This window comes from Aedes albopictus, chromosome 3 (genome assembly GCF_035046485.1).
Source record: "Aedes albopictus strain Foshan chromosome 3, AalbF5, whole genome shotgun sequence".
Taxonomy (NCBI): Eukaryota; Metazoa; Arthropoda; class Insecta; order Diptera; family Culicidae; genus Aedes; species Aedes albopictus.
The window spans coordinates 50,319,124-50,342,426 of NC_085138.1; the positions used below are offsets into that span (position 1 = coordinate 50,319,124).

The 23,303-nt window shown below is 37.3% G+C and overlaps 1 protein-coding gene across 3 annotated transcripts in view; it reads left to right on the top strand.

The window, feature by feature from the left end:
• The window catches only part of LOC109398743 (uncharacterized), a 175,869-nt gene that overhangs the window by 111,914 nt on the left and 40,652 nt on the right, over positions 1-23,303 (top strand). Inside the window, exon 3 of one of the 3 annotated variants that reach the window (XM_062859131.1) lies at positions 15,989-16,029. The exons of the other annotated variants lie outside the window; for them this stretch is intronic. The gene's annotated coding sequence lies outside the window, so the exon portion shown is untranslated. The remainder of the gene's footprint in view (positions 1-15,988; positions 16,030-23,303) is intronic. 3 annotated transcript variants of the gene reach the window in all.

Sequence of the window (23,303 nt, forward strand, 5' to 3'; positions counted from 1 at the left end):
TCTGTGCTGCTGTACGTCAGTGAAACCTGGTGTGTATCATAGGAGAACAGTCAACGGTCTGCACTTCAATAGATGTCTGCGGTATACAATTCGTGCATGGTTGCCTCACCATTGGATCTTCAACGTTTAGCTCTATCGTCGAAGTCATCAAAAGCCGATAGCAACAGAAATTCGGGAGCGAAGTGGTATCAGAAGGTCGGCTCCAGAGGCACGTTATCCTCCATTTGGGACATTTGTGCCATGATTCATACAGTACGGCTATGTAAATAAGAGCTGTGAAAAAATATTTAACACGACTGTCATCATAAATAACAGAACCTACGATTATTCAAATCATTTGAATGCACATCACACGACGGAACTTGAAATCCCCAGCAATCGTGATAAAATCAGTCAAGATCAAGATCGTTCGGTCATGAAAAATCCTTCCTCACGCGGATAGGCAGTAGTCGCACGTTGGCGAATGGTAACCACTTTTTATTGATTTGCAAAACATCTACACAAAACAAACAAGTTTTTTCTACGTCGATGTTCAGTTGAAAGCCCTTCACGTATTTGCAATATATACTATAGCCAGTCCATTTAGGAATGAAATCGCTTCCAGCCAGTTCTATTTGGGTGGGAAGTCATTAGTTGTCCATCTCTAATCAATTGATTAAAGATTACGTTTGGTTGACCGTCGTTGCGTCGTCATCACCATCCGCGCGTAATTAACTATTACATCGCTCGAAATCCGCCGATCGTTCGGTTACGCTACGCGCCATAACAACAAGAACCGGTTCGATTGCGATGTGAGATGGCCTGCTCGCCATTAGCGGATGCTACACCGTATACAGTGTAACAATTATGCAAATTTGACCGCTCGGGTTGTCAGTGTGCGGACGAAAATTTTTATCGCAATCACACAAGCACTCATAATACCTACATCGTCGGTCGGTGATAAATGGTTCAAGAGTTGTTTTCGTCGCCAGCGTTGTTGCCGCGATTGAATGCCTATCGGAACGGATGTTCCGCGAGTGCGCTGCGCACTTTAGCTAATGATCGATAAATAGATGGACCGATCGATGAGCACGTGCAATTTGATTGAGGGACTTGCCATGACGCAGACTGGCTGGTCCCTAATAGGCCGCCAAGTGAGCTTTCTAAAATGTCGATGGCTGCGAGTGGTTTTGAGTGTTGTCATGAGTGATTATCATCAGCTAGGTGCATCAAGGTGAACTGAATTGAATAATGTGCGTAATTGACGGCTGGCTGATGTTCAAGCGTGTGGTTCCTACATGATTTTTTAATTTTCATTTTATGAATCAGCAGGAATTCTTTGAACGCTTAAACCGATTAGAACGAATCTCTAAAACCAATGCATTGGACAATCTTTTATGTGCAAAATGCGTCCAATTTTAAAATTTTGGAATTCAATATTTGCTTCTTCATTACAGAAATGCGTCCAGGGATTTTGCCAGGAATATTTTTGGTTATTGTTTGTTTATTTTAACTTGAAAAGGAATATTTTTTTAGATTGCTCCTGGAGTTTATACTATAAATCTACATCTGGTACTGCATCAGGAATTGCTACCATGATAATTTCATTGAGAAATTTCTCCAAAATTACCTCTAGGTATTTCTGCAGTTTTTTTTTTAGAGATTCCACCGTGTATTCCTCTTGGGATTCTCCCATTGAAAACCCCTAAGGAATTCGTGGTAGAATTGCTCTAGAAATTCTTGCTACAATTCCTCCAGAAATTTTCTCCAGGCATTCCTCCAGGATTTTCTTCAGGATTTTTAAAGAATCACTTAAGATATTTCTTAAAAAATTTGCCAGGCATTCCTACTGCAATACCTTCAGCAGGGACTACTGCTGGATTTTTTTTTCCATAAATTCTATCGAGCGCTCATCCAAGGGTTTCTCCGGGGATCCCTCAAGAGTCTCCCGGGAGTTTCTCTCGGAATTCATAAATGCTTTTCTTTTGGTATACCTACAGGAATACCTCTTGGTATTGTTTCGGAAATTTTTCTAACGATTTCTTCCGAAATACCTGCAGAAATTCTTGTAGAAGTTCTTGTTTTAGCTTATACAAATAGGCCGTTGGTAGTGTTGTTAGAAGTGCGCAGAATTTGGCAAATATTATTAGAGTTCAAGAAGCGACTCCCAACGTTTTTAAATAATTGTTTTAGACGAATTATGCTTTCACAAACCTTTTCACAAAAGTGCTTATCATTTCTAATTCCTTGAAGACGATGTAATAAACATCGAAACGTCGGATGAAGGAGAACATCTGATCGTTTGATTGCAATTGCGACTGCCAAGGTTATTGCTGGATATTCTTCTGGGATTCTTGTTAGAATTGTTAAACCATTTTTTTGATTATTCAATAAATACACTCTCTCTCTTCTTGGCGTAACGTCCTCATTGGGACAAAGCCTGCTTCTCAGCTTAGTGTTCTATGAGCACTTCCACAGTTATTAACTGAGAGCTTCCTCTGCCAATGACCATTTTGCATGCGTATATCGTGTGGCAGGCACGAAGATACTCTATGCCCAAGGAAGTCAAGGAAATTTCCTTTACGAAAAGATCCTGGACCGACCGGGAATCGAACCCGTCACCCTCAGCATGGTCATGCTGAATACCCGTGCGTTTACCGCCTCGGCTATATGGGCCCAGAAAAAATACAAATACAGTACTGGCCAAAATTATAGGCAGTGATGGTAATACGATGTTTAGGTTGATAAATCTCCCTTTGAGATAGCTTTATTCAAATGCAATAATTTTGGTATTATTGTTTATTGATCACAAAATATAATTGCATTGTTTCCAACATGAGGTGAAACTTAACGAAAGAGAACGAATTTAAATCTTGAATTTGGTCGAAAATTTTCTGGCCAAAATTATAGGCACTTTAAGACCTTCTTAAGAAAGTTTGATGTTCTATCTCAGACGTTAATAATAAAAATCATCAGGATTCTCAAATATTCTGTTTAGCAGAACTGTTAGTACGGTTTAGAATCGAGATCACTAATTTATGAGTTTATTTTTTGGTGTGTTTTATAAAATGTCCATGACAGGTATATCGAGATTCTTGTGATTTCTAGTTTATAAATTTGAAGTTAACAGTAAATGTCCTCCAACCGTGTCTAAATGATTTTTTTTTTGGATAAGTGGGCAACCCATCCAGAATTGGAACTCCTAGGCATTGTAATGGATTAGTTTTGATTGTGTGGCATTAAAATTTATTATTTTGAATAGTGAGGTGAAGCGTTGGCGTTCGAAATACCTGTAGCCATCATTACGACCAAAGTTCTAATTGAGATATTTCTCGCGAACATTGAAAATAATTCTGACATACCAAATGGCATTCAGTCTACCTTTCTATGAAACGGGCAGTCCAGCTTTTATTGAAGAATTGCAGTCTTACACACTGTTAGTATCCAGTCCCACTTGTTGTTGTAAGTTTTACAGCTACTCAAAAAAGCGGTGTCCAGTTCGATACAGCAAACAAATTACCAACGCTTCGAATGGAGCCAAAAACATGTCTATTGGAACAAAATACAATGGTATCATGTTGTTTGATTGATTGATTTTATTGCTTTTGAGGAAATTCACTGGAATATGGGGTGTCTGTTAGTTGGCGAGTAGAATAACGTCATATACCACTTAGCATCCAAACACGATTGCAAAGAGGTGGAGTAGTAATAGTGTGTGGGGATATATTTTCTGCACAAGATATTGATCCCCTGATTTTATATAAGGGTATGCTGAATGCCAAACGATATATCATCACCCTACCTATTGTCTAGGATAAACATTTTGATGAAAACTTTAGTTATAATGGTGATAAATGGTACTTCCAGCAAGACAATGATTCATATAACAAGTTGAAATATCAATTCTTTGTTTCAAAGCCATGAATTTCTTATCCCAGCCTAATCGCCAACTAGCCTAGAAAACAACTGCATTGAGAACACTTGAAGAATATTGATCATCAGTTGTAAAATTATCAAACTAAAAATTGCCAGGTACTCGTTGGAGCTTTCATAGGTATTTGATCAAAATACACCAAACGCCAATGACCTTAACTAGTGATCCCGATTCCAAACCGTGTCAAAAGAACATTAAAAGCTCGTGGAAGTATTATAACCTCGATTTTAAGTAGTTTCAGAAATAAGATATCACGCTGTCTTTAGCAGGTCCATATAGTGCCTATAATTTTGGCCAGGTAGTTTTTGACCAATTTCAATATTTTGATTTTATTTTCTTCATTGATAATCGTTCGAAGTAAGAAACGTTGTATTGTTATTACGTAGTCAATAAACAATAATACAAAAAATATTGCATTTGAATAAAGCTATCTCAAAGGGAGATTCATCAACCTAAACATCGTATCATCACCACTGCCTATAATTTTGGCCAGTACTGTAGCTCCGGATATTCATCCAGAACTTTTTTAGGAATTCTTCCGTGGACTTCCACTGGAATTTTATCTCGCATTCTATCAGTGATTTCTCCACAGATTTTAATAAACAATTCTTCCAATGATTCTTTTAGCAATTATTTCAGGTATTTATCCAGGAATTCCATTAGGAATGCATCTAGAAATGTCGTCAGAGATAACAATAGAAATTTCGTCACAAATTAGTTAAAAAATTTAGAACTCCTCTAGAATTTACTACATAAATAACTTACGGAATACCTTCAGGAAATTCTATAGGATTTCGTCCTGTAATTCCTTTTTTTATGATTGCTTGATGATCATTGATGATGATTTGCAGATTTTTTTTGTCAGGGATTCCTCAATAAGCTTCACTTTGAACTTAACCACAGATTTCTCTTATGATTTTTAGGATTTTAAGTTGTTTCTCTAAGGATTCTTCCACAGAAATTCCTCCAGAGATTGTTTTATGAATTTCTGCAGGAATCCCCTTAGGAATGATGCAAGTCAAAATATCGAAAACCAACAAAACGTCGAAAAAAAAGGGGAAAAATAGGTTTTCTTAAACCCGTATCGACCTGAGTCTGCGCAAACGATCTAAAAATCTCGCCGTTCAGCAAATACACGTCGGATTCGAATATATTTGTTTTTCACAGCACTATTACCTTATTCGTTCAATGTTGAGAGGTATGTATCATTTTTTTGTGGACGACCACTTTTTTCTTTATAAATTTTTCTGGAGATTTTTGTGATCAAACACAGCTCCCTCTGCTTTTTACTTATTGGAATAATTGGAGCGTGGAATAGAGCCTACATCTCAAAGAAACCTAAATAGATTTCGTGGATGAATCCTTAGAGAAATACCTGGTGGAATCACGGGAGAAATATTAGAGAAATACCTGGAGTTATATTAGGACATCTACAGAAATTATTTAAGGAATTCCCCAAGTAATAACAGCCACTAGCTAAGGCAGCCTTTTCTTTTTTCCACCATTTTTTTATAAACTCGAGAAAAGCACAAGTCCTTCACATCAATCTTTCTTTATCTAGTGTATGTTCAGGAGAGTGAGAAGCAGCCAACGCTGGTGTTTACAGCTGAGATTCCTTCAAGTATTTACACGAGAATTACTATAAAAAATTTCATAGAATGTTTCCAGTAATTCCTATTAGAAACACCTTCAGAACTGGAACTTATTCTGAAATTCCTGGAGAAATCCTAGTTGCAATATCTGGTGATACTCTAAGAAATATTACTAAAGGAATCCTTCAAGTAATCTCTGGAGAAATCTCAAGAGGAATTTCTATAGGACTGCTTAGAGAGATCTCTGGAGAAATCTTTGGGAGTATAAACGAATTCTTGCTGAAGCATTTGAAGCAATCCAAACAAACATATTTGGAGGAATCTAAGCAGGAATTTGTGGAGGACCTCGAAGAGAATGTTTTCACAGACTTCCCTTGGATTCTCGCCAGAAATGCCGATGGGTTACTCTAGAAATTCCTACTGGGATTACTGAAGAAATATCATCAAGGATTCTTACAGGGTTTCCACTCAAAGTTCCTCCTGATTTTTCAAGGGATTTGTCCAAGAATTCCGTCATGAATTTCCTAAGGATTTTTTCCAAATAAATCCGCTATAGTTCCTCCAGTAATTATTTTAAGGATTCTTTCAGGCATTGCTCTCAAAAGCCCTCCATAAATTCTTCCTGTAGTTCTCTCTCAGAGACTTATCCAATCCAGGAATTACACTTGGGATTCCTCCTGCAATTTTTTGCAAGGATTCTACCATATGCTTTTCTGGAATTACCCCCAGAAATTCATGCTGGGGTTCCTCCAAAGATTTATGCATGGGTTTCTTTAGAAATTCAGTACTCCTACGGGGAATTCTCTTTAGATTATTTTCTGAATTATTGCTGGGACTGCTCCTGAAATGCTGCCACTATTTAGACATTTGTGACAGGAATCCTCCAGGTTGTTTTTGTTGGGTTCCCCACCTGCAGGGAATCCCAGGAAATTCTAAAAGACTATCAGTAGTAATAATTGAAGATATTCCTGCTGAAAATGCTTGAGAAATATAAACAAGAATTCCAGAAGAAATTCTAGTAGGAGTTTCTGAAGGAATCCCAGTAGTAATGACTGTAATACAAAGAACAATTCCTAGAGGAATCCTTCAACAATTCTCTGAAAGATTCATTTCACGAAATTCTTCAAGCGCTTCAAGAAATTCTCTTCTTGAGAAATCCTAGGAAGAATCCTAGCAGGAATTTTGGGAGCTACCCCAGCAGGCATTCCTAGAGGAATTCCGAAAGAAATTTCTGGAGAAATCTTTCGAGAAATCCTCTTAAAATTCCTCCAAAAATATCTTATGGGATTCTGCTAGAAATTTCTCTTGTGGAAATCCGCGTGAAATGCCAAGAGGAACTCTTGGAGGATTCCGTGAAGAAATCTTTGAAAAAGTCCTCAAGGAATTCCTCCACAAGTGCCTGATGGCAAATTATTGCTGAGATTGCTCCAGAGGATCGTTCACATTATAATAAACAAGTCCTTCCTGTGATTTCACCAAGGATTGCTATAGAAATTCCTGTTGTGATTTTTTTCAGATTTCTCTCTTTAGGAATTTCGCTTGGAATACTACTAGAAATCCCAGAAGGAATCACAGTAGAAAATTTTGAAAATCTGGAGAAATGACAGTAACGGCTTCAATGTGAAATCAACTTAAATGTTGATTTCCACAATAACAATCAATTACGCTGCGCAATAAGCATACCGCTTCCATGCTTGTCATGCGTCTCCGATATACTTATAGCAGGGAACCAGGAAAATGATAGAAATAGTCGATTAGTCGATAGTTTTTCAAATATTGACTATATATGTCCCAACTAACTCACCTTTATGACGAATTAGTTCAGCACGATGCTGAAAAACATTTGGATATTGTTTTGAGGTTCAACCTTTGTTCGGGTTTTTTTGCGTTGCGTTGCGTTGCGTGGTAACGAAGTAATTCGTAGATTGCATAGTGAAAGTTGTTACTCGTCTTGCAAAAAACACATTACACAGATAATGTGCTAATTTGTACATGGGCTTAACAAGAAGAAGAACAAGGTCTCGTTAAACTATCTTGTAAAGGAATTACTACAAATCGAATAGAAATCTTGTTGAACTCTTGAAAAGTGTTTTAAACTATCATTGTTAATACGAACGAAAGGTTAAACATTGGCTACTTTTTCAATTGAAAAAGCATTTGCACAGTAATGTGTACAGAATAATGTTAGTACAGCTATCAATACCATTGAAAAGCAACAATTCAGCATGCATACTTGTCGTGGCTTGCGATTGTTAGCTGGGGTGCTCTGCGCAGACTAGTTTAGACTAAACAAGAATGAAGAATAATATGGATAACATATCAAGAACATTCAAGCAGTCAGTTACAGGTCCTTCCCAAGTAACAATCAGCATGCCTTGAAGGTTTATTCATGTTTCATCCTGGTTTTATACGAGCATGTGAAAAAGCTAGTTGTTCTATATTAGTTTTATGTGGTAGTTTTTTACCTTGCACCTTTGGCATTCCATAAAACTATCATATAACTTCTGCTATAAACATCTTCAGTTAAAGACTTGCAAGTAGTCATGAATTGCTTTTATAACTTATTATATATTATTTCAATAAAACTTGCATTTGCGGTTGTTGTCGGAGAGATTTTTTTATAAACAAATATACAAAACTGTGAGGCAATGCTTAAAATCAACAAAAGATTTCCTGGCCGTAACATAGATGCTGTGATAAAATCGTTAGTTCTATTATGAGCTCTGTTATGATCACCTCAGGAGAGTTATCCCTATTGGAGAAATCAACAGGAACACAAAGTTTTATCAGAAAAAAAATGTCGCCTAGCTGAGATAATTTATGTAAATACAGAAAAATCATTACTCAATTTTCTGATTTCACGTATAGCTTAAGATCAAACTTAACGATTCAACACGTTTCCGTTATTTTATTTTCAGAAAAGTTACATAATGTCTTTAAAACTCCGCAATGTTAAAAAATGCGCAACCAACTCCACCGAGTAAATTAAATGCATTTAACTTCCAATTTAATGCACAGTTTGTGTGGCGCACTTATTTTTTGTCATTTGTCACAGTCACATTCATTGCAAATTTCCCGTGGCATGTCTCCTAACACGTACTGAATAGGAAAACAAATCTGAATTCCAGATCGGCATCTTTCCAATTGATGGCTGGATAAACCACCAAGCAAAATTGATTCTGACGATCGAACATTGATATTGAAAAATACACAAAACAAATATTTGACAAGTCAGAAGTTGATTTTATTGAGGAGGTTGTATCGGGGATACGATAAAACTATGATACAACCCGAAATCCTAAGCCGGTTTGCATACGAAGTCCTGTAGATCATAATAAGATTGGGGCAACTAGCCAGAACGTGAGCCATAGGCGGCATATAAGAGCTCAAGAGGACTTTCAAGTCAGCATCAATGGTGTTCTGGTTGAGGTTTTTAAATCGCTAAAAAACTTCGATAACATCAAAATTGTTACTTGGGTTTCAGATCAACCTACCCAACTAACAAAATTAGCTACATAACAGTTTATGAAGCAAACACACGCGTCAGAGTGCTTAACTAAACTCTTATACAGCAATAAAATCGAAAGCTTGTAGCAACAAATAATTCATGAATCCTGCATGTGATGGCTCTGTTTTGAACCTGTCCAGGTTTTCAAAAATCTTCTCTGATTCTGGTCTGCACCTCATGTCGTCCGAATATACTCCCTTAGGGGCCATCCATTAAGTGCGTCACGGTCCTAGAGGGGAGGGTGGGTTTGTGAAAGTGTGACAGGCAATGTATTAAGAATTGATGCTCCCTTAATTTAAAGTGAAGTTAATAAAAGAAGCCACAGTCCGTCTATCATAACCAGTGCTGGATTTGCAAATGTGGGGCCCAGGATTAATATCAGGCCATGTAGCACTGGAAATCATTAATGATATATACCTATGTATAGTGTTTTTTTTTTCTCTGTTCGGAACATAAACCACTGCGACCAATATTTGATCTATTGTGGTATATCCCGTGTCATTTGTATAGTGCATGTCGTATTACTTTATCACCATTGAGAAGTTATAAAGTATTCGGTTTTATTACAGTAGTCATTTTCAACTTGATCGCAAGGGAGGATTCTGGTTGATAGGTTCCGCTTTGAACACGCTCCTTTTTCAGTCAAAATCGGATCCCCTAACGATAAAGTCAAGAAATGATACCGATATTGACCATGCATCGGAACCCTAGTCCTTACTGTTTCAAACTAGTGAACACCGAATAAAAGATTAGGAATACTAATCCATTTGTCCCTGTTTCAAGGTCTATCTCGGCCACACCTAAAACCGAGACCGATCACTTTCAACAAGGTGTAAAATGTAATAAGGACCAAAGTGTTTTCCTTTGATTACTAAGTTATGCTGTTCCACTAGTTGGAAGCAGTTAGGACTAGGGTTCGGTTTGGTAGATCTTTCACCACAACGCAACCCAAAAAGGCGATCTACCCACGCTACGGGCTCCGTTAAAGATCGAGCATATTTTAAACCCCCTCAACCATTCATCCCTCAGGACGGGTCGCCTGACACCTTGGATTGGGGTTACCTGTTTGGTGGACTTTTACCACCGGAACAGGTGGTCCGTAGTGCTATTCTAAGCCGGCAGCTACACGGGCATATGTAAAGTGTTGGTTTCAGTCTGAATTGTTATAGTAACTTTGGTCTGGAAATCATTATGAGTAAGCTTAACTTAAATTGGTGGTTTAGCGTCTGCTAAAACTGTCAAAGCTATTCGCAGATTGCAAAAAAAAGAAGTTGGACTGAGCTAAGATTAGTGCTACTCTACACCTCACTATATGGGCGGGCATACTCGTTATCGTCAATCATTGTGCATTTAACACTAATTTAACGCAACAAGACGCTAAGTGCGTCGCCAAAGTAGTCCATAGAGTAAGGTGGGGCAAAAGTTCGACCCTAGTTGAAAATTAAACTTTTTTCAAAAAATCGAAGCAGGTAAAAATAAATGAATACCGTGTGGTGATTCTACCATCCATGAGCTAAAAATTTGCTGAACAAAGTAACGCCAAATGTCTTTTCAATTTTGAGTTACAACACTTTTTGTATGTGTGTGTTTTATTCGAACTCTTGCCCCACCACTGGGGCAAAAGTTCGAATCTAGTGTTTGTGGAATTTCGCTAACCGTAGCACACTATTTTGACACTTTGGTAATATGAATATCTGAAACCACTTTATATTTGATGTTGGAACTGGAATACACTTTAAAGTTCGATCTGGATTTTACCCAAATCAGGGTTAAATTTAATACACCAAAAATTAGTAGTTTTTCGCCAAATCCAGATAAATCAACATTTATTTTCAACTTTGATCGAATTTTCTTACTAATTCCATCATTATTAGAGATCATATGTACATTTTGCACAATTTTAGGTTTTTACCTAAAGTTGCCACATGACTCGAACTTTTGCCCCACAATTCGAACTTTTGCCCCACTAGGCGTAAAATATGATTTCCAAATCTTTTTTGCAAAAAGTTATACATGCTAAAGCATCTTCAAAATATACCTAGTTACGCCCCAAAATAAAATATCGAATTCGATTTCATTACAATTTCATTTCATGGGTTCGAAGGACCATCGCATATTACAATTTTTTGATCGAAAACTACCATTTTGTCATAACTGCCCCGTAACGTGGGTAGATCACCTTATAATGGTGCGTTACGGTGTAAGATCTACCATAACAAATTCTGATCTTGTAATTTTTTAGCTTTGTCAATTTAAATGCAAAAAAAAAATTCCAAGATCATAATTTGTTCTACTTTTTTTTTTTTTTTGTATTATGTTTTTTTATTGCTAATAAACCATTTGTTTCAGGAGGATTCAGGTAATTTTTGTCCATGTAAAGAGAGATTTATTTTCGAAAATTATGTAACTGTTGTGAGCCTATCACCTTTTAATACTATTTTCTATTTCAGATGTACAAGCGGGCAACCCTGCAGTCGGGACGACGAAACATCCTTCTTATTTTTTTAAGGGTCAAGATCGCCATATCATTCGGTGGCGGGTAGACCACGTTATCCGCGTCGTTTTTCTTCGAGCCGAGTGTCGTAATGTCGCGGGTGTGGACGCGTTTTTTTTTTTTTTTTTTTTTTTTTTTTTAGAAAAATTGATTTTTTTTTTTCGGATTGCCAACCATGGTTTTTTTTTTTTACTCGTTTCACGCGATCTTGTTTTATTTATTTTTTTTAGATAAATTGAGATGTTTTTTGTTGTTGTGTAACGCGATTTTTTAAAAATTTTTTTTTTCTTTTATTTTGTTATTTTTCGAGTCACCAATTTTTTTTCCTTGCGTTTTAAACATTTATTGCAAAGTTCCGATGACCCTGGAGGGATCGGTTCTGCTTGTTCCTCTCACTGAGCCGAAACATACTTGTTTATACAATAAATAGAAAAAATATCTTTTGATTTTATTTTCTTCAACTCGTTTTACGTTTTTTTTAATAAATTGAGATGTTTTTTTTTCGTTGTTTTCGCGTTTTTTTTATATAATTGAGTTTTTTTTTCCGGATCGCCAAATTTGTTTTTTTTTTTCACGCGTTTCAAACATTTACTGTGATGTTCCGATGACCCTGGAGGGATCGGTTCTGCTTGGGCCTCTTACTGAGCAGGAACATAATTATTTAAACAATAAATAGAAAAAAAATCTCTTTTGATTGCCGGCTTTCAAAAGATTAAATTTTAACCAACTAAACAACCAATGCCGTGGGTCCATCGCCAGCTTTTCAGGCGAATCCTTGACCTACATAATACATCTCCCAACCACCCACTCCGTAGTACTTATGGGAGTGTCACTGAGTCGGAGGCCTCTTATATAAGTGCTACATCAACATTTCCTTCCCCTATCCCAAGTTACGGTAAAGATGGGCGTGGCCGGGAATAATGACATTTGTGCTTTTGGTATTCTTGTATAAGATTGGAGCGAAGTTAACTCCCCAGCCTTGTTCCGAAAAGCAATCCATGCAAGATTAGCAAAAGGTACATGAATGTTGTTAGTATCCAATCTACGAAGTATACCGTAACTACGCTAACGCTAACGCTAACGCTAACGCTAACGAAAACTACCATTTTGTCATAACTTTTCGAAATATTGATCAATTTCCATAATTTTTGGAGTGAAAGACTCTTTTTCTAAAAGGCTTCGAACAACCTTTACACCCGAAAGAAATAATTTGAATTGAGCTCAAAAACTTAAAAAGAAACTCTTGCCCCACTCGAACTTTTGCCCCACTTTACTCTACAATGCTCGTACCGTCGTTGGGGGTGAGAATGGGTCAAAAATGGATACTCAAAGATTGTTTGTTAAATAACAAATGCAATTGAAGTCGGAATAACTTTTTATTTGGTATGTATACTCTTCTATATGGTTATGAAAGTTTAGCAAGAAAGTATCACATTATATGAATTACTTACTAAACTACAAATGATTGAAAATTGACCCAATCTCACCCCTTAGAGGGGGTGAGAATGGGTCAAAGTATTCGAAGTCACCTATCTAAGAATATAAGTTAATTTTTTTTATCATATCTAGTAAATCTATTTAAAATACAATGTAACCATGACGAATAAAAATTTAGGTAATTTTAAAAGATGATAAATCCACCTAAAAGGGCTAATACAACCGAAAAAATGGCTGAAATTTGATAAGATAACGTTTGTATGTAGTATCGCCATTTTTAGCCACCATAATCATCCTCATTTAAAGTTTCAACCCCCAAGAGAGGAGGGAGGAAGATAACAATGAGGGAGGGACGCATTGAAAGATTGATTTAAAAAAAAATGATATTTTTAATATACTGCATAAGAAATGTTTAACCAAGCCCTCCGTTATAAACTCTTATGTACATGATCATTGGCTTCTTAAGATAGAGGGTCGTTCAAATATTAAGTTATACAACATTTCACATTATTAGACCCTCTCTCGCAATAACATTTGAACGAATATGCAGTACACTAAAGACTAGATGATGATTAGAGGAGCTGTCCAAACGCATGGGTGTATTTTTATAAATGATTTTAGGCACTAAACGTATGAACACACTCGCTTGACGCTTCTTCGACATATTTTCGAAAAAAAGCGTGCTTTTATGAAAATACCGTAAACATGGCACCACTTTACATACAAATGGGGACTGGATAACAAGTTGAATTTTTAGTTAAGGTTATGTGCAGTCGATAACTTGCTTGACCCAATCTCACCCCCATTCTTAATATTTAGACATAGGGTCGAAAATATTGAATTTTTAAATAAAAAGTGCATTGACAGCCCACTTTTTTTGTTGCATCAACCAGGTAATACCTACAGCTAACCACTTATAAGAAAATTTATGGTTAGGTGCTTGTGTGGAACATTGCGAAGGAGAATTTTTTTCAGAGTGATTTACTAGTAGTTTCATCACATAAGTTTAGCGACAAATTTAACAAAAAACGATTATTGCTTAACATCTTATTCTGCATCATGACGTTAAAAAACATCTCCTCTGTGAAATAATATAAAGTTTTCAATATAAATTAGCGATAGTTGACGAGTTATTTCAAATTTTATGTTTCTCCGTTTTGACCCAATCTCACCCCCCAGACCCATTGTCACCCCCATCGACGGTACACAAATCGACCGTGAAAAGAATCCATATATTCCATACTGAGTGTATACTCAGTGAGCATCACTTAGCACGCACCCATTTGGTAACAAGGGCTAGTAAGTCATAGCACGTTCATCGTTCATAAAAGTACACAGTGTAAACAAACAGATCCATTGAGGAGAGCTTACAACTACGATGAATGAGATGGCATCGTGTGGTCACGACGACGCCGAACTCAATTTCAATCGATGGTCGTTTCTATCTGTGCGTATACTAAGTACATACTAGCTAAGTATAGACCTGTAGTAAACAATGTTGTCGCCGGCTCTTCAATTCAAATTCAATTCAGAATAAAAAAAAAATCGGGTGGAAAGAATTGTAATGCTCGCCGTACCGCGTTGCAAATGGGAATGATTATGATGATGATGGCCCGGCACGCACTGTGCAATTATTACTTGTTTACAAGCTGTTTTTTTTTTTGCAGCTCACAGGGCCATCGTTTTAGTGCTTGGTGATTCGTACGCGCTGTTCCGAGTCACAGTTGCACACAGTCAGTGCGTGGTAGGGAAGCACCCTGAGAGCGTAGCGTAGACTCACCGACCACCGTAGCTTACTCAAATGTGATGCGAACAGCTGGTTGAGCTTGCTGCTATTTGTTGGTATTGGGGAACAAAGCCCAAAATGCCAAGATGGGGTAAAATGGCCCAACTCATAAAATCATTCCTGAGTGGGACTTGATCATTACTATAGGTGAATGGTGTCAAGATATGTTTGCTCTGCATCGAACATTTTTCTAGAAGCTAGGCCACCAAACCCACGAAAAATCTTTTGATTTCCCAATGAAAATTGACAACTTCCGGTTTTTCTTGCTTGCAATTAAGGTTTTCTGGTGATTTTATTACCAATCAAGTGTTTCCAACGAGATTGAGGCACACATGGAGGCACATGGTTGTTCATGTCTACGCTTTCCATGTTAGGCGTCATTCAAATATGACGACCATCGTTTTGCGGGGAGGGGGGTGACACTCCATTTATTGCATATACGAAAAAAGCGGGACAGAGGGCGGAAAAGGAGTCGGAAATGCCTGAAAACTGATGGACGTAATTTTTGAATGTTTTCATGAAGTGGCATCTTACCCCATGGCAGATGGCCTTTTTGCACCACTTCCGTTTTACGAACCAGTTTTTAAAATCGCCAAAAATCGATGAAAAATCAATAGTTTAGTGAACATTTTTGTTAAGTATCGAGCAAATATTGTCTAGTTACTGTTACCACTTTGAAAGCCTAACAAATGAGGCTAATTATCATTGAAAACGATGAAAGTTTGAAAACTGGCATTTTACCCCACTTGACCCTATGCGCGGGTAGCTAGCAAGCAGCTGCGAACAGCCACTAGTTCAGTGTTCTTGACGAGTGCAGTTGATGCATCAGGGTTGCTTGGCTTTGAGGTACCGCACTGCAAATTAAGTATCGTAAAGCAGTTAAATGACGAGCAGGTGCCTACCTGCAAGTAATTTTAATCGAAACTGAATTGCTCTTATGAATTCCAAGTTAGGCAACTAAGTAGCCACCAGTACGCGCCGCTATTCAGAAAGATCATGCTGAGGGTGGCCATTCCGATCCCTAGTCGGTCCAGGATTCTTTCGTAATTGAAATACTGTTAGCCAGTCATAGTCATAGATTATCTTCGAGCTTTTCAACTGAAACACGAATGTCAATTGACCGTTCGTCAGCAGGAAGCTTTAAAAATGACTAATCAATAAAAAAAAAACAAAAATAAGATGCAAAGAAATGTCAAAATTGTAAAATGTTTAGCAACTTCACAATAAATTATTAACAATTTATTTTTATTCATTTCAGGTACTGTACCAGACAACTTCTCATCATGCTACTTATGTACGGTATGTTTGTTCTGTTCAAATCTTACCTAATCAAGTCAAATCTAACAACAACACTCAACTAATTCTCTCACTAGTTTATACAAAACCCGATTTAATCCACCTATGGTGAACAGTACCCTTCTTACACTTATAAAACTATTGATGTATTATTTTTATTTAACATATTTATTTTGTGTGATGGACCAAAAGTTCTAGAAAATATTGTGGATTTGGCATCTAGTGGATTGGTTTCCAAAATAGCATCATGGACCATGGACTAAACTACCAGAAATGCCAGACACCTTCTAGAATGTTGTGTGAAATTTAAAAAAAAAATAGCTTACATATTCTGGAATATTGTATCTTTTGTTAACTGCCAAAAGATCTTGAATCGATTAACAAATGGATAAGAAAATCAGCTAGATACACTTTGTCTAATATCTCTTAATCAGTCGAATAAATTAGCTCCGAAGTACTTAGTATTCATGGTTATGGTGTAAAAAGGACAAAAATAATATATCTACTATGCTAATCAGTTTTGGAATTAGCTAGTTATTTTGGCTGTCCAGTTCTTGCATTTTTTCCACAATATATAAATTCAAAGCTTTCATTCAACATATTGTTAGTTTTCATAGAATTTCTGTTTATTTGTAATTTGTTATTTATAATTTAATTGAAAATAACAACCTGCTAGTATACACTAGCAGCATTATTCATAGAAAAATAATTTTCCTTAGACTGGTCAAAAGCTCATGCAAGATAACAAGCGAATATAATAATAAAAACCTGAATTAATCCACCTATGGTGAACAGAACCCTTCTTACACTTATTAAAATTATTGTTGTATTATTCGTATGTATGAAAGTTGTATTATTCCAAAGTACTCCTCGAAAGATATCTCGGTTACAAAATGTCCAATCGGAATGAAATTCAAAAGCGTTCTTCTAAGATGCAGTAGCTTTCGTTTGGGGCCTTAAGAACCCAAATCGGTTGATAGACGGCTGAGAAATTTATGGTGATACACTTTGTCAAAAATCTCTAAAATAGTTAAGATGTACTACTCCCTAGCACTCTTTGAAAGATATCTCGGTAACCGAACGTCCAATCAAAATAAAATTCAATAGCGTTCTACTAGGATGTAGTAGCTTTCATTTGCTTCCAAGAGAACTCAAATCGGTCAACAGACGGCTGAGAACCGTGAGTGACATTTTTTGTAACATACATACACACACACACACACACACACACACACACACACACACACACACACACACACACACACACACACACACACACACACACACACACACACACACACACACACACACACACACACACACACATACACACACAGGCCCCCCCGAAGTAGTCGCTTCTAGTGGAATCCGGGGGAAGCAGGCACTGTAGACCTTGGTGGAGGTTAGAGGCGTAGGGTTCAGAGTTCTCTTCTCTGTTCTGAGTCCCTCACGAACTGGCACGCGATGGACGAAATCGGTAGCACTGGTCATGGTTATCGAACGCGTGTCGGGAAGGCAGAAAGGCTTTACCACCAAGTAAAAAAAAAAAAAAAAAAAAAAAAAAACACACACACACGCACATACAGACATTTGCTCAATTCGTCGAGCTGGGTTGATTGGTATATGTGACTCGGCCCTACGGGCCTCGGATCGAAAGTCGGTTTTCCAAGCGGTATTTATAGCCTTCTTATGGGTGTAAGAAGGGTAAAAAAGGAATATATTGAAATACACTTCGAAAGATATCTCAGTAATCAAATGTCCAATCGAAATAAAATTTCAGGGCCTTCTACAAGGATATTTTAGCTTTCATTTGATGCTAAGAGAACCCAAATCGACGGCTGAGATATTTATTATGATGCACTTGGTCAAAAATCTCAAAAAAGTTTAGTTGTATAAATCCTAAGTACTCTTTGAAAGATATCTCTATAACCAATTGTCCAATCGAAATAAAATTTCTGGGCGATTTACTAGGATGTTGTAGCTTTCATTTGGTGCCAGGAGAACCGAAATCGGTTGACAGACGGCAGAGATATTTATTATGATGCACTTGGTCAAAAATCTCAAAAAGTTTAGTTGTATAAATCCTAAGTACTCTTTGAAAGATATCTTTGTAACCAAATGTCCAATCGAAATAAAATTTCTGGGCGATTTACTAGGATGTTGTAGCTTTCATTTGGTGTCAGGAGAACCGAAATCAGTTGACAGACGGCAGAGATATTTATTATGATGCACTTGGTCAAAAATCTCAAAAAGTTTAGTTGTATTAATCCTAAGTACTCTTTGAAAGATATCTCTATAACCAAATGTCCAATCGAAATAAAATTTCTGAGCGATCTACTAGGATGTTGTAGCTTTCATTTGGTGCCAAGAAAACCCAAATCGGTTAACAGACGGCTGAGATATTTATTATACATTTTGTTAAAAATCTCAAAAAGTTTAGTTATATAACTCCTAAGTACTCTTGGAAAGATATCTCAGTAACCAATTGTCCAATCGAAATAAAATTCCGGAGCGTTCTACTAGGATGTTGTAGCTTTCATTTGGTGCCAGGAGAACCGAAATCGGTTGACAGACGGCTGAGATATTTATTATGATGCACTGGGCCAAAAATCTCAAAAAGTTTAGTTGTATAACTCCTAAGTAATTTTCGAAAGATATCTCAATAACCAAATGTCCAATCGAAATAAAATTTCTGGTCGATCTACTAGGATGTTGTAGCTTTCATTTGTTGCCAAGAGAACCAAAATCGGTTGACAGACGGCTGAGATATTTATCAATATGCTATATGTCAAAAATCTCTCAAAAAGCTAACCTATATTACTTCCAAGTACTCTTCGAAAGATATCTCGGTAACCAAATGTCCGATCGAAATAAAATTCAATAGGGTTCTACTAGGATGTTGTAGCTTTCATTTGGAGCTAAGAGAATTCAAATCGGATGTCAGACGGCTGAGAAACGTGCGTGACTTTTTTTTTTGTAACCTACGCGCACATTCCAGGCTGTTCGGGCTCGTTTGGAAGTTGACCATCAATGTTAACTTCTTTTTCCCGATCAGCCTAGATAGCTGTGTAGTGTCGGTAGCGGTTGTCTCAATTGGCTAAGAATAACACTACGGATCGCCTGATCCAGTGGTAAGAGTCCACTAAACAGGTGACCCCTAATTCATGGTGTTATGCGGCTTTATGCTTACCGTGCCAAGGAATAAATGGTTAGGGGGGTCTAATAAAAACCTAACTACAACGGAGCCTGTGGAGTACTAGGGCGCCCTCCACAGTATTTTGCCCTTACTGCGCTAACCGGAGCAATGGTGCAGTTGACCTTGTGTTTCTCCGAGATAATCTGCTATCCTTCTTAAGCCTCAACTGCGAGGCTCAATAAGGGTGGGTTTATTAGTATGTTGTTCATTAGCTTTAATTATAACCTTTATGACTCTTCGCATTATGCGTTCTTCACAGTGTCCTCTGTGTATGTTCGTCTCTGGCGTTCTTCAATCGATACCTAATTGGTTTTTATCGCTGCTCTTTTTTTCTTGTGTTGTGGTTGTAAGAGTTTGATCGTGCCTAGTTTGGGTAGTGGCTACGGTTATGACAGCTCAGATCAATCATCAGCATAAAAGAACAGCTTTGGTCCAAGAACCTTACTTTTGTAGGGAGGATTTCTATGTAGATGTAAATGTTTTAATTAACACATATCGGCATCAACATTTCAAAAGGGCGTAACTGCTTTTACAACCAATTACTTCTCACAGAGCTGTGCATCGTATATCATTCATCTTACGCAATTCACATCCATTAAACGAAAGAGGAGGATTTTATCTTTATATTTGTGCTAGTGGATTGCTCGGGAGGGATGAGATACGGTCCACAGCTTTATGAGAAGGCATTGGTTGCAAAAGCAGTTACGCCCTTTTGAAATGTTGGTGCCGATATATGGTTTCGCATTTTGCATTTGACCCGATGTTTGCTACTTTCAGTAAAATTGAAATGACAATCTTGCGTGTCATGCCTCGAGCCCCACAATGTTTTGATAAAACTGCAGCCTTGCTATTCCCAAATCTTGGTGGGATTATACTGTCAAGTTTATTTCGTAAATGGATAATGTCTTCGTATGAAGATCAAACCTATCAATTTGACCTCTTTCTTCTGAAATGATTAGAAAACTTTGTCGAGCATCACACCCGTGATGTTTTTCTAGCAAACATGCCTGTCCATGGGAATCAACATGGTTACCAAAATGGAAAGTCCACTGTGATTTGTGAGTACTCGGAACACTTGATTAAGTGAAACTGACCTAAGAAGCCTGAATCTTCAGGATGTTCTGTTGTTTTGAACCCGTTGTGGCAATTAGCTATAGGCTTACTTTACGCTTTATGAGTTTTTTACAGTGTCCTTTTCAGGGCGCTGTTTGAACCCGTTGTGGTACGCTTATGCGATTATGTGGACCCTATTCCCTTACGTTCCCTTTCCCTATCCCATCCCTTATTCCTCCCTTCGCTCTCCCTCAGGTAAATGATGAATAGGCTCGTATTCATGGCGATGGCACAAATTTCCCAAATGGAGGAGAACGTGCCTCTTGAGCCGACCTACTGATACCTGATACCTGAAGAGAATTCAAATCGGATGTCAGACGGCTGAGAAACGTGCGTGACTTTTTTTTTGTAACATACGCGCACACACACATACACACACACATACACACACACACATACACACACATACATTTGCTCAGTTCGTCGAGCTGAGTTGATTGGTATATGAGACTCGGCCCTGCGGGCCTCGGATCGAAAGTCAGTTTTTCAAGCGGTATTTATACCCTTCTTATGGGTATAAGAAGGGTAAAAAAAGAAAGTGATGAACTTCTATCAACGACCACAATTTTTGATGCATAATTATTAGAGTAGATCAACGTTGTATGGAGAAAATTAAAATTTGATCGCATCAACCCGATACAAGCCGGGGCCCGTAGCATAGTGGCTACACGTTCACTTCATAAGTGGATGGTCAGGGGTTCGATCCCAGCCTCGGCACTTGCAATTTTTCATCAGTTGCTTTCAGAAGTGCACACAAAAATGCATGAAATGGTAAAACAATTGGATAAGTTACAATCAATCTGCAGAAACATATTATATGTAAACGTGTCTTGATTTTGAACTACGTGCATTTTTGAAAAGAACGTATAAATTTTTAAGCAAGTAGTTCATGTTAGAAATTTTAATACTTTGGGTACCATTTCTTAAAATGTGAGGCGTCCAATGCATGTTATTTCAGTCAGAATGCAGTCTAGATATTGGCAGCTATTAGAAGACGTGACAATTGTAAACGCTTTGATTTAAGCAAGCGATACCATCATATTTCATCGGAAAAATACTTGAATAAGTATTTTTTCTTAAAGGTTCGCAGCAGTTTTTTTCTTATATGTAAAACCATTGACTTCTGTAGATTTTCAACCTGCACTAGTTATGATATTTTTCTAGAATCTTTTCAAACACTTCAGATGCGAATAACTGCAAACAATCTCAATTTGGTAAAATTTTCAATGTTATGGCATATTTATATGAAAAGCATGTAAAATAATATGACAACACTTCCGAAAACAATTAAATTTATGATTTACGAGTCGTTCTATATTGTATTGTAGGTCACCATACAAAGTGATTGCGTTAGATACGTTTTGAAACTTGATAGGCAAATTTTCTATTTGTTGTATTTTACGACCAAAAAAATAATAATATTTTGTTTCATTCCAATGGAATGATTCCACTAGCTAATGCAAATTACTTAAAAAATACTCCAAAGTATAAAAATATACATTAAATTATTACAGTTGCGAGAAAAATATAAAAAAATGCCTTAACTAAACAAATGTCTACCACTGTAGAAAAGTTTTAACGTTTTTCCTGAAAATCGAGCTCTACAGTTTTTAAACATATGGAATTTATACTTTTTTTTGCAAACTTACTGATGTGATTGCGTGTTCAATTAATTGCATACTTTTCTTTTTATTCATTGTTTGTCGTAAGTATGCTCTCACGTAAGCGTATTGCAGAATTCAATTATTTTAAAAGATGAGGACTTGCCTCTGATTATCTGTAAGTTCTAACCTAGTTTCAAAAACAAGTTCGATATAAGAAGGAACGTAAAACTCTTGAAACTACTTTTTTTTGTAAGCAATACTTATGTATAATCTCCCATTCTACTCATAAATTTCAATACATAACTGAGACTGTATGAATCGATACCGTTCTCCCGTCGTGATTGTATGATTCAAAACTCCAACAACTGCCATCAACCGACATTGACATTGAAACAGAGCGACGAACGGTCCAATGAAAACAAAAATGAATGGATATAACTGTAAGCTTCGCAGCTACAGAGTTGTCCGTCCGAGCCACCTTGAATAAAGGTAGGTATCACCCACCAGAAGGATGGCATGCTTTACTTTTTGTTTTATTCATAACGACAAACTCTAGTGAAAATAATAACTCAACCATGCGGTTGGGCGGTCTGGGTGAAAAGAAATCATAGCTCGATGGGTGTTTTGACATTTTAAGTCCAAACACCTGCTGGCAGCTGATTATAAAGGCAAGATAAACTTTATCATTACAATCACGCAGACTGGATGGCGCCACCATTAAAGTTAGTCGGTTTGCTGAACACAGCTTGGTGAAAGTTGACTTCAATTCACCATTTGGATGGCATCAATCTTGGCAAATATGTCAGAAACCTCTACTAACGACGACCACCAAGGGATGCATTCCCTGGGGTGACAATAGCAATTCATAAAAATTTATGGACAATATTGTCACGTGTGTAAGCCTGAAATAATGCTGAATTGTTGATGCATTGACATGTGCCGTCTTCTGCGTAATCGATAACACTCACGTTCGAGCCTATGACAAGAGCAGTGGTCGGTTGACTGGACGAGTTATCACTGTTGAACACGATGGATGGGCTTGTGGCATGCCTTTAGCAGGTTTAACAGTTCCAGTACAGTAGGTTGTTTTTGCTATCCTTCCTGCATATGACAAATTGTTATTCGTGTTGTTCATTGCCACACGAATGGTAGAAGAAGAATCACGGTCGTGGGTTAGTTTGGTCGATATTTGTATGGGGATAGTCGCTGTGTAGTTTGATGAGTGTTGGATGTTAAGCAATATCATTCGCCCTTATCGTTATGGAAATCGAAACGGCAGGTTAAGGTCACAACGCACTTCTGTTATAATAATACAACGGTAAGGTTGTAATCATGATTCTCAGTCATGAGTTTAAAAAACATTC